Source organism: Diabrotica undecimpunctata, chromosome 7 (genome assembly GCF_040954645.1).
Source record: "Diabrotica undecimpunctata isolate CICGRU chromosome 7, icDiaUnde3, whole genome shotgun sequence".
NCBI classification, from domain to species: domain Eukaryota; kingdom Metazoa; phylum Arthropoda; class Insecta; order Coleoptera; family Chrysomelidae; genus Diabrotica; species Diabrotica undecimpunctata.
Genome location: NC_092809.1, coordinates 140,483,870 through 140,496,853, shown reverse-complemented (window position 1 = coordinate 140,496,853; position 12,984 = coordinate 140,483,870). Strand labels below are relative to the sequence as shown.

Here is a 12,984-nt window from a genome sequence, read left to right as displayed (position 1 = left end):
CGATTTCAATGTATTAAATTTATTTTCTATCCTTTTAAGTTTTTCTCATAATCCTGTACGGTGTTAATGTAATTTTTATAAAATGCAGTTTCTTTTCCTTATTTTATTTTTTAATTATGTTTATCTGATGTTTCAAGAATTAGACATTATAATTTGTACCTATATTGTAAATCATAAAAGATAGAGAAGCGTGATGGTATCACATATTAATTCAATTACAACATCAATATCAATAAACGAACAAGTTTTTCATAAAATATAAACTATTATAATATCCTGCGTGATGTACGTAAATAAAAAACTAATACAAAGTTAAACAACATATAACAGAGGTTAGAAAGTTCAAGAGAAACTTTCTAATGAAGAGAAGTAAACGTTTATTAGTAAATGTCACTAATTAGGGTTTATTAAAATGCTAAAAGGTTTGTTAAACTTAATAAGAGTTGATTATGTTAGTCTACGTCGAGGGAAATTGTAAATAGAAGAAGCAATATTGTGTGACGAGGATGAATATTTAATAGGAGGATGTTATTTAAGCTAAGTCAAATAGTAAGTGATCATCATTGATGTTATTACAAACGAAATAGTTGTACAAATACGAAATTTTCTCACGGAATTTGATATGATAATATGGGTACAGAAATGTTTGCATATGGGTACAGAATATATGCTAATAGAGTTAAGTTCCTGTTGTTTGTTTTGATTGCCTTTAGACTTTTTTGATGAAATAACATACTGGTTCACTATATTTTGCTTCTATCTGCACTATTCGATAGCTCTTCTTCTTCTTCTTAGTCGTTGACCTGATGGAGGTATCGTGATATCATGAAGCTATTAGCTAAATTTCCCAATGTTCCTCCACGTTTTTCTATCTTCTGCCATTCTAGCACATTCTGACAATGGAGCGCCAATGGTAGCAACAATATGGTCCGTGTATCGTGTGGGAGATCTACCTCTATTTCTTTTGCCTTCTACTTTTCCCTGGATGGTAAGTTTTTCAAGACCATTTCTTCGAAACACATGTCCAAAATAGCTTATTATTTGTTCTGATATTTGTGTTCTTAGTCTTTTCTTTATGTTTAGCTCTTTAGGTACAGTATGGATTCATTTGTTCTTCGGGCCACCCATGGTATTCTCAGCATTCGTCTCCAGCAGTACATCTTAAATACATCTATGTTCTTTTTGTCTTTCTCAGTAAGGCTCCAGCATTCCGATGCATAAGTAAAACTGGAAAAACTAGACTTCTTACTAGTCTCATTTTTGTATCGGTAGTTATTTCATGGTTTTTCCAAATTTGTGTTAATTTTGCCATAGCGCTTTTTGTGATTGCTGACCGCCACTTTATTTCTTCAGTACAGCCTCCCTTGTTGGTTATTAATGAGCCCAGACACACAAATTTATCTACAACAGCAATATAGCGAAGTACAGCGAATATTGTTTATCATGACCAGATGATTTTGATTGTTGTTAGCTCTGTCAATTATCATGATTCTCGTTTTATCTCTGTTTATTTTAAGGCCCATCGTTAAGCTTACGTCTTCTATCCGTTGTAGCAGGTGAATCAATTCAGCTTCAGAACTAGCGAGGATAGTAGTATCATCTGCATATCTCAAGTTGCAAATCTTCTTCCCGCCAATGGTGATGCCACCGTTCCAGTCCTCAGTAGCTTTCCGCATTATCCATTCACCATAGATGTTAAATAGAATTGGGCTTAGTATGCAGCCTTGTCTCACGCCCTTTGTGACCCTGAAACTATCGGTTAGTTCCTCATTTATTCTAATTCTGGCATAATTGTTATTGTACAGGCTTTTAATTAGCAGTATCAGATGATTGGGGACTCCCATTTCAGACAAAACCTGCCACATTTTACTCCAGTTGACCAAATCGAAAGCTTTACTATAATCTATGAAGCACAAATATGTTGTGATGTTAAATTCTCTGGATTTTTCTACAATCTGCCGTACGTTTAAAATTTGTTCTCTAGTACTACGTCCGGGGACGAAACCTGCTTGTTCCTCCGCAATGTTAGGTAGTAAAAAGGGCTTTATCCTCTTGAGAATTATGTGTAAGAGTATCTTACTGCAATGCGCAATTAGAGCAATTGTGCGATAGTTGCTACATAAATCTTTCGCTCCCTTTTTATGTATGGGAATATATAGTGATTGTGTCCAATCCTCAGGCCATTTACCTGTCTCCCACACTCCTCGACAAATTTGATGCTATTCGATAGCAACAACCCTCAAATATATGGACAGACTCAGGCACTAAGGAGTGTGGAAAAATCCTAGAAGAAAGAATGGCAAAATGGCTTTAACCAGAAGGATGTAGAAAAGTAGACATATCTAGGAATATATGAGTGAAGATTCCGAAGGGATCTTATCTTATCTTATCTTGCAGATAAGAAAAACCTTCGCGAAACAATTATACGTAAATAGATTCTGATTACGAACAATAAATGCAAGCAAACACAACCTGTGTCGAGAAACGACTCGCCTCCAACTCTTCCTACCGCTATTTTTCGATCCTTCGGCCAATAATAGGCTGTTGGATACTGAAGATCACGAGGTGTTCATTTATTTCATTCACTATTTCTTCTAGTTGCTACATGAAATTTAGGAATCTAGCAACCTCCGAAGTTGATAAAGATGTATCGTCAAGAGAAGAAATAAAAAGAAATCAAAGAAGGAATTAAAAGGATATTAAGTTAAGAGATTCAAAAAGTTCCAAAACCAAAAGTGCTGGAAACTAACTAGAAGAGTAAGAAAACAGTTAGAGGGAACATAAGTTAGGTGTGTAATAACTCTTCTCTAACGATGCGAAGTGTGGACATTAGAGACAAATTCAAAAAATAGAAATGGAAAAAGAAATTTTAACGGAAAAAATTTGTTGAAAAATAGTAAATGATATGTGAATAAAAAGATGCAACAAAATAATAATGGAGCTACACAAAAAACAACGCAATAAAAGCTAACATAATAAATAAAAGATTATCAGAATTGAGAAACAAACTACAGGCAAACTTCTGAGAAAGAAAGTATAAGGAGAAAAATAATTGACAAATATCTCCAACTAAGCGACTTGGTTCTTTAATATGTATAAGTGGTATCATCCCACGTGAAAGCCTACCACTTGATGAAGTTTGTCTTGAGCTCTTACAGCCAAAAGAATCGATAAGGCATGATTTCGCAGTTCCTACGTATACTGATCATTAGAATCAACCCAGCTTTTGCCCTTTGGTTCTGCGCGAGTTTTCAAGCTAGAGGTAAGTTAACCACTATCTACAATCCAAACTGCAAGGTTTCTAGCGGTATTAATGTGTAAAATTGTTTACAACAATCTTTTATATTACTATCAAAATAACATTTTTAAAAATTTTTGTGTACTGTTACAAGAAAAAAGCGACCAACTCCATTTTCCATTCCATACAGTCAAATTGTTTTCGTTGTATCATAGCCCTTTCAAATATTTTTCTGATTGCACTCAGGCAATAATGACTAATAATCTGCAATTCGATGTTTTCGATAAACCTTCGCATTTTACAAAAAAATATACATAAATGTTTGCAGGCAAGTAAATTTTTGATTTAGCTATGAAACACGAAGCTAAACATCGAATCAGTTTTTTAAAACTGAATGAATTTGCGAAAGAGTGAAATCAAAACCGAATGGAAAATTTCATTACACGATTTTTGTCACTAATACATTTATTTTTTAAAATATAATTTGTTTTCTACTAAAATTTGTATATATGGGAATATTTACCCTAAATTGATTTTTATTTTGATCATTTAAAAGGCTAAAGCCAGGAATCTTTTTTGGATGGTCTTTTCATTACTGAACATTTTCTTTTAATTATGACAAATTAGTCTCTGCTGTGTGATTTTAGTGAATTTTTTTCTTCACTGGCACCTTTTCATTCGTTTTTTTCTTCTTCATTGAATATACAGATCGTATAAGAATATACGATCTGTATATTCTTATTACATATTTTAGACGTATTTTAAAGGTCTATCGGTTCCTCATACATATCGAAAGTGTGTAAAAACGAAAATCGTGTTTTAAATTTACTCGCATAGTCCACGTTTTGTTAAATTTTTCATTCGATACAAGGCTGATGCATCATAGCATGTTCTTTTAGCGCTCATACTTCAACCTCACGATAAAGATGAGTTGTTATCTAGCAGGCAAGTCTGTTGTATACAAATATGCTTATCTTGTGATTTAGATTAAGTGTGATGAGTGCTATTAGATCCACGTCGGAGCGGTGGATCGCGGAGAGGTACGATAAAAAGAACAAACGACTGAAACGACTGTAACGACAGATCGCACGAAGCACAGATTGTATACCTATAGTTATATACATTATGTATACTGTGCTCTAGTACGATTGTGTATAGTTGTAGAATTAGTCCCCTCATGGGGACTAATTCTACCAACAATGGGTATGCTAACTTTACGGTAAAGCTAGCATCTTCTTCTTTAAGTGCCATCTTCGCGGAGGAGGTCGGCAATCATCATAGCTAATCGGACTTTTGAGACGGCTGCTCTGAAAAGTTCATTTGATGTACATCCGTACCACTCTCTCAGGTTGCGCAGCCATGACATTCTACGCCTCCCTATGCTTCTCTTTCCTTGGATATTTCCCTGCATAATCAGTTGAAGCAAAGTGTATTTCTCTCCACGTGTAATACGTCCGAGATATTCCAATTTTCTTGTTTTAGGTAGCATAGTAATAGTTATATTTCGGTAAGTAAAAGGGGTACACGGTCCGTATTGACGGCAAATTTTATTGCTATTTAATTGTTGTTGATTGATATGTTAAACAACCTCCAAAAACGACCCCATCATGTCCTAGTGCAAAACTCACCTCCGGAAAAATTGAGATAATTGAGAATCGCAATAAAGTTTTATACCAAGAAACAATTTATTACTGCAACTGTATCCGAGAAACGGTGTTTATTCTGACAACGGTAAAACTACGTAGCCATAGCTATATCTCGGCAATGAAAAGAGCTACATGGCCATTATCTGCGGCATATTTCATTGCTAATTAATTGTTGTTGATTGGTACATTGTCCCCTTCTCAAAAACTACAGTGTGCTGCCTGCGATGTCTGCATGGTGAGTCTTAATAAAACAGCTCCAGTTATTGTATTCCAGGTATTCCTTGATTGGCACATACCCACTAAAGAAGATTGTTATGATTGCGTTGATTTCTGTTTGTTCTCCACAATACTTGTCCGCCAATAGACATTTTGCCATGAGCTTGGTCTGGTATACTTTCCTAGTTACTCCGTCAATTAATTTTAAAGAGAAGAATACTTCAAAAAACTTAATATACTGTTGTATCTTTTACATATTTTTTACACATTAACCAATTTCTCTAATCTCAAACAATCATTTTCATATTCATATATTAAAAACAAATACCAACACAACTTTAAATTTTATTTTCAAATTTTTCATTGCCTTCAAGCATGTGAGAATCGTATAAAATTCAGCCGAAAGCTTCCAAATTCAGCTCCCACGTTAGCGAGTTGAATGTAAAGGGCCCAAAAAAACTAATTGCACCTCTTTGTCACGCACGAAAACTATAATGGTAGAACTTTAGAAATAATTAGGTATCTAACTACCAAAAAAGAATCACAAAGCCCAAGATTGCGTTTTGAATGTTTATTTGTGGATGTGTAATTTTTGTGATTGTCGGCAAGGGAATAGTAGTATTTACAGTTGTAATGTACGTCGTTAATTAAATGGTTATTAGTGGTATAAAAATAAACAGGGTGCCTTTTCTGTTTTATGTTAGTATTAGAGTTTTCAACAAGCATTTTGCATATGTTCCAATTATTATATTGTTTTATAGTTTATGAGGTGTGGTTATCTAAAAACAGGTTTTTTTCGGAAGCCGTTTGTTGATATAACCGGTTGTATTGCAGCCAATTGGCGTATTGTATATCATCCATTCGTATAGTTCTGGTTTTAGTGTTAACGACTACTTACGTGGCCGGGACCGATGGCTTTACGTCCCTCCTAAACACAGTGGAGGCTCAGTTAAATTAGAATTTGAAAAATGTCTGGTGTATCTGCCGCGATCGAACCCGAGCAGTATGGTTTGGTAAGTCAGTACCTAGCCACTAAGCTATGGTCGCCACTGTAGGTGTCTGATGCTGTAAATCATTTTATTTGTTCGAAAAGCAGTAGTCAGGATCTCCTTCTGGCAGCTTCTTTAGGAAGCGTGCCATTTCCTCTTTCAAAACTCAAAGAGACTCAAATATTGTTCCTTTTAATGCAGATTACACCTTAGGAACCGATAAAAGTCACGTATTGCAAGATCTGGTGAATAAAAAGGATTACACAAGACTGGAATGCCGTACTTGGCTAAAAACATCTTGCCAAAAGTTGCTCAGAGAATAATGATCACATGCCTTATATAAGATTTCTATATCTATAAAAACGCAACCACATAATGTCAGAAGTGATATCAGGTAAGACCGTGTTACACTGTGTTACCAAACTAGTTTATGACAAACCTGGAACATACTTTTAGGACACTTGACTTGGATAAAGTCGGAATTACCATAAATGGAAAAAAATTAAATCTTTTATGCTTCGGGGACGATGTTCTCAACTCAGATAATTTAGTAGAAGTTAAAAATATGTTTAAGGAACTACAAACAGCGTGTCAAAGACTAAATTTGAATATGAACTACACTAAAACCAAAATTATGGCCAACTAGGTTCCTAGCGAATACTTAATAATAGCTCAATTGGATATAGAGATGGTAGACATAAGAATAATTTATTTTCATTAAAATTTAATATAACATCACACCACAATAAATGAAGAATGGACCAACAACCAGGAGATTAGAGCACGCATCGGAAAAGCTAGATCCACCTTCAATCGGATGGGGGCCTTCTTCAAGAGTCACAACCTCTTTCTTGATATAAAAGTAAGAATGCTGCGATTGTACGTCTTCTCTGTCCTTTTTTATGGTGTTGAATAGTGGACCTTGAACGAAGATATGTGCAGAAAACCGGAAGCATTTGAGATGTGGCTATATCGGAGAATGCTTAAGATCTCGTGGACTGACCGAGTCACAAATGAGGAGATCGTCAGAAGAATGAATAAGAACCGAGAGGTACTGACCACCATCAAATCTCGAAAGTTACAGTTCTTCGGACATATTATGTGAAATGAATCCAGATATGCTCTCCTTCAAGCCATCCTGTAAGGAAAAATATTTGGAAAACGAGGTCCAGGAAGAAGAAGAACATCTTGGTTAAAGAACCTCAGAATCTGGTTCAATACAACATCTCTGCAGCTTTTCCGCGCTGCTGCAGATAAGATAAAGATTGCCATGATGATCGCCAACATTCGTAACGGATAGGCACATCAAGAAGAAGAAAAATTTAATATACTACGGAGTTTTCACTTCTGACGTAGGGATCCCAAAGTATTGGTCTCACTAAACGACCATAGACCAAATTTTGAGTCGTCGAAATAAAAATAGAAAGATATATATTTGTAATCCGCTATCACGGATATATAAAAAGCGAAAATATCCCGGCGGATCCAGAATAGAAGCGCCTGGCTACTTAAGAAGGAGGTCAACAATAGAAGCAGCAGATATTGGTGAAAAAATATCCATATTTTTGTGTTAGATATCCAAATAGTGACCTTGACAGATAAAAAAGCCTTTAGACATACGATAGGAAAGTTAAAAGCGATATAATTTAAAAACTAACAATCAATAATGTAGGGAAACCAATGAATATTTGCGGGTAATGTTCAATAAAAGAAAAATAGTTAAAGTAAATTCAAGACCAGAAAGAACAAAGGCAGAGGAATGATAGGAAAGGTAGGGGTAGGTACTTCTCTTGTAGACCAAAACACATTCAGACGAGAAACAAAGACACATTTGTACATAAAAAAAAGTTCAAATTATTACCATCTATAAATTGGAGGTGTTTGAAGTTACAAGATCTAATAAAAACAAGGCTTTTGAGACTTTTAAGAGGAAGCTGTGATAGATCGGTAGATCTGAAAAAGTTCAGAAGCAAAAGAAATATAGAACAATATTAAAATAAGTCAAGATATACGAGAGACATCAGAAGAAGAAAACAGTTATTTGCATGAATTCTCACAGGAGAAAAAAATAAAAGATGTTCACGAAGTAGTTGGCATGTTGATTTCGATAAAGCAATGTCAGCAATGAACTTAAGGAAACAGCATACACTAGAAAGTCGTTTATATATAATAGTTTTCTATAATTATGTATTAGCTCCGAATGTAGACTTCTCCAATTCTCCTGAGTTTCTCAATTCTCTTGAAAAAATAGGGGAAGAGATACCGTATTTATTAAGCGTTAAATATTGATAGTATTATCCTTCTATTTGTTTGAGTATAAATTTTTAATAATAAAACCGACATATTAAATCCAAAATCTAACAAAAATTGCACATTTTGTCGTATAATGCATCGTATGTTGATCATTGCGACAACACGAGTGTCGCAGCAAATACCTGTCTCATCCCGTACGTCTATCGAGATCAATCGAGTCTTAGAGCAGCTGATGTTACGCAATAATTACATGACGAAATTCACTTATACGAGATCTGTATACACCAAATCAACCTTAATGAACTTTGGACTGTGAGTAATCAGCGTTAGCATCCACTCTATTCGATTGTTACAGCAGTTCTGCTATGAAACCCTGCAACTTAACCGGTTTGCTGAACTTAATTCAGTTTGGATATAAACAATTCCGGCCTTAGTGAAGTCGACATCGTTCCATTGTTAAGCGTTGTTGACTAAGGAGTTTGTTGGTAAAAAGTTTTAGATGCATATAAATTCTCCTGGAGAAACTTATCTATTGTGAAATACGACAGTATTGGCTTGTTTCCCATAAATTCGTTGTACATCATCCAATTTGGCGTTGTCAATTTCGGACAGTGTTGCCGGAATACTAGAAACTAGAGAATCTAGAGAATTATGAAATAATGAAAATGTAAGCTTATTATAGTTCTTAATTCATCTGTTCAGAGATAAATGATGCGAGATTAAATCAAGTACAGTTTAAATAGGCGTTTTGTAGGTAGGATTAAAAAACAATTGCTTAGGTACTCATAGTACCTACTCTAGGTTTGTTCTCATTACACAAAGCTTTGTGGTATTAATAAAAATACATGTTGCACAAAATACGTGGCAATATGTTTATGTACATGAATTTTCGTGAAAAGTTTGGAAATACAAGTTTATTGACGAAAATTATAAGCAGTTGGTTGTACTGTAGGGAATGCAAGCAAGTTAATTTAATATTCTAGAAATTGACGGGAAATACAACCCCAAAGAGCCACAAGTGCACCGTGGTTAAAACGCGCCCTGTCGAAGAAGTACGACTAGATGGATTTGATCATCGGCCAATACACGATGATAAACCTAATCCATCTAGATGTAAATTGTCTGGTTGTAGGAGCAAATCACGAATGACATGCAACAAATGCAATGTTCATCTCTGTATAAATAAAGAAAAAAATAGTTTTGTAAGATATCAGACATTACTTTTATTGAATAAAATATGTACTTTATTTTTTTGTTTGTCAGCATTTAAAAAAATATATAATATGTTTACTCCATTAGCTCACGATGTTCTCAAATGAGGACATCTTGTAGTGCCTAAACTGTGCATTTTGAAAATGCAAAACTAATATCAAAACAAAGGATATACAGATTCCATATAAGCTTCTTTGGGGTTTCTTGGTGGATGTGAAAGGAATCTTGTCAATTTCAGGTTCATTTAGATTGCTTTTGCATCAAATACTTTAAAAAAAAAACTTGTACAATTTTGTGTCATATTTTGGTTGACTGTTGTTTTTTGTTTGTAGCTGACTTTATAAAGGTGGTTGATACATGATCCTGAAATACTGTTTGTCTCCAAGGGGAACTTGGATTTTCCCGATACCATCATCACGTCCATATAGCTCTAAAGCGTTAACCTAAGCCGTGGGGGCTAGAGTGATCTTGGGAAGAACTAAACTTCCTTATGATCCTCAGCCACGCCCATGCTCTATAAGCACCCTAATGAAGTGCTACAAAGAATCTGCTACAAAAATAAAGTAAGAGTGACTTAAATTCAAAAGATGTAACATTGCAACATGTAACACCTGAAGTCCCTCAGATACAAAAGAAATTATGAAACATACCCTAATCACCCACCAGAAAAAATTTCTAAAAGACTTGTTAGAAAACATCGATAGTTACCTCGCGAACATTTTCATTAAGAAAATCCTAAATTAATGCTTTATATAATGCTTTTACAATGCGAACAGCTGAAAAATATTGAAATCATGTAGCATTTTATTAATGAAAACCCAAAGTAGCCATTCCAGTAGAGGGATAACAAAGACCTTTAAAGTGTTGATGTATTGCGAAGAAGTGGTTTATATTTAGACTTAAATTATACAAAATTTTAAACAAACTGTTATTTTTCAAGAAATTTAATTAAAAATTTCTATATTAATTGAAATATGTGTTGATCACATTCTTTTGTATACTAAAATATGCTCCAATTATATGATTTTCCTCTACTAAATAAAAAAAATGGCTAGAACAAAACAACCCACTATTAATAAAACACACATAGGTAGGTGGGATATATATTAGCGTCTCGCATTCGCTGTTTTAAATTACAAAATCCTCGTGAAATAACACTCTAAGCTTTCATTTTTATACTCACGATGCCCAACAAATGCACCAACATCCAATTAACACGTTCCGTACACATTTAAAATGATTTATTGCGGTTCTCATAAACTTAGAAGAGAGAAACTGATCCGAAAATAATTTTATATTTTAAAATTTTTTCATATTGCGAGAGAACAAGCGTTTACGGCACATCCGCGAGATATCATTTATGTTTCACAACTAACACAGTTGAATAAAACAGGAGAATGGCTTGTTTTTGCTGGTTAGGCGTCTCGCAACCTCAGACTACATAATGTTATTTTGTGAAGTGGAAGGATTTTTAGTATGCTATGGAAAGGGTCCAAAAATTTTTATGTAGAGAGCGAAATATCACAACAAATATTAAAAAATACGCCAATGCTCTTTGCTATCACTAATACTGTTTATGAAAAGTATGAAAAAAAGTACAGCTTGCATAGAGGGGAATAATATAGACAAGCTAGATGATATGGAGTTTGTAGTTTGTTAATGATTAGAAGAAATTGGGAGATTCTACAAGCTGGGAAGCTGATAAATACAATTAAATGCACCGAAAGTCAGATATAAAGAGGAAAAGAACAAGCGCGAAACTAACTACAGAGAACAAAACTGTGTCTCTTTAAAACCAACGTAAAATCAGACGTTTAAAGTTAGACTGTATGGAGAAGAAACAAGACAACTATGAAGAAAAAACAGAAATTACAATTTTTATTAAATGTAATTTGGCACGGAACGGTAACATATTTCGTAAAACAACAACAAACATTGCTAGGGAGGCTCCACATGACAATAATCATCGCGCAACGAGTAGAAAATGAGAACCAATACACACACGAAAATAAAAATAGAAAAAAAATAAACGAAAATACAACAACATAGTAACAACATTGAACAAAGCAAAACGGATAGCAACAAATACAAGACTACTAAACAGGTTATTGATAGTGACCAGGTATTGATATTTTGACAAGTTATGCATAAAATTAGAAGTTTCACCATTATACTTTTTGAAATTAAAAGTCAGTGTGAGATGCTCTTTGCTCCGTTGGGAAATTACCCCAACAGGGTTCAGAAGACTAAGGCTTACGCGGTATTTATCCATTTTTTTCTGTCCTGTGCTTACACTTTAGGTTTATATCAATCTTTATACTAGCGCTGTGGCTAAGACATCTTAGTCTCTGTCTTTTGGCAATGGTTGGTATTACTGGTTGTCCATCTATTTACATAACTTCATCATTTCTCCCAATTCTCCAGACATATCCCTCTACTTTTATTCTAAAAATCCTTCTAAGTATCTTTCATTCGTATTTCTTTAATCTATCTTTATTTATAATGCACGTCCCACTTTCATAGAAAACTGGCTGTACAGTACTACTAGTATACATTATTTTCTTTCCTTTCTAGATACGTTTGTATTTTAATAATTTAAATAGGTTAAAGAATTCTGCTACTTTTAGCCATTTGTTTAGTAATTTTCTAGTCAAGTATCACTTTGTTTCTCTTCATGTGCCACTTTCTTCAAGACCCACATGTAACACAAATTAACAATATGTTTGATTTGGTGTTAAATAAAAACACAAAAAGAAAGAAAGGAAAAGACCCGAGCCTGACTGATAGCTACCGGCCAATATCCCTCACAAGCTCCTTATGCAAAGTAGCCGAAAAAATGGTTCTGGGCAGGCTAAACCGAGCCTTAACCCATCTTGAACTGATTGACGACGCTCAAGCTGGCTTCAGGAAACACAGGAACACCATGGACCATGTAGTCGATTTTGCCCAAAAAGTCAAGGATGCTTTCCACCGTAAGATGTCAACAGTAGCAGTGCTAATAGACCTCTAAGCTGCATACGACACGGTATGGAGAGGTTTGCTGTTACACAAGATAGCGAAGTCCGGAGTTGATGGCAAACTATTCAATTGGATAAAATCCTTTCTCGGGGAAAGGTATCAGAGAGTCAAATTTCACAACCACTGTTCCAAATTCAGACTGCAAAGACAAGGGCTGCCACAAGGAGCTGTCATCAGCTGTTAATTGTTCAACTTAATGATAAACGATGTGCTCGAAATGATTAGAAAGAGACCTGGTGTGGAAGCCCTCCTGTATGCTGATGACCTCCTAATATGGGCATCAAGTAGCAGTCTGAGAGCGCTCGAGGGAGTAATGAACCAGGCTCTAAAAAATCTAGAAAAATCGGCGGATAAAAACTGCCTAACAGTCAGTACAACCAAAACCGTATATCAAGTACTTAGCCTTTCAACA

At 34.7% G+C, this 12,984-nt stretch overlaps 1 protein-coding gene across 8 annotated transcripts in view; it reads right to left on the bottom strand.

The window, feature by feature from the left end:
• The window catches only part of Ten-m (teneurin transmembrane protein Ten-m), a 183,309-nt gene that overhangs the window by 150,880 nt on the left and 19,445 nt on the right, over positions 1–12,984 (bottom strand). The window contains exon 1 of one of the 8 annotated variants that reach the window (XM_072538341.1): positions 10,738–10,892. The exons of the other annotated variants lie outside the window; for them this stretch is intronic. The gene's annotated coding sequence lies outside the window, so the exon portion shown is untranslated. Of the gene's footprint in view, positions 1–10,737; positions 10,893–12,984 lie in introns of those variants that run through there. 8 annotated transcript variants of the gene reach the window in all.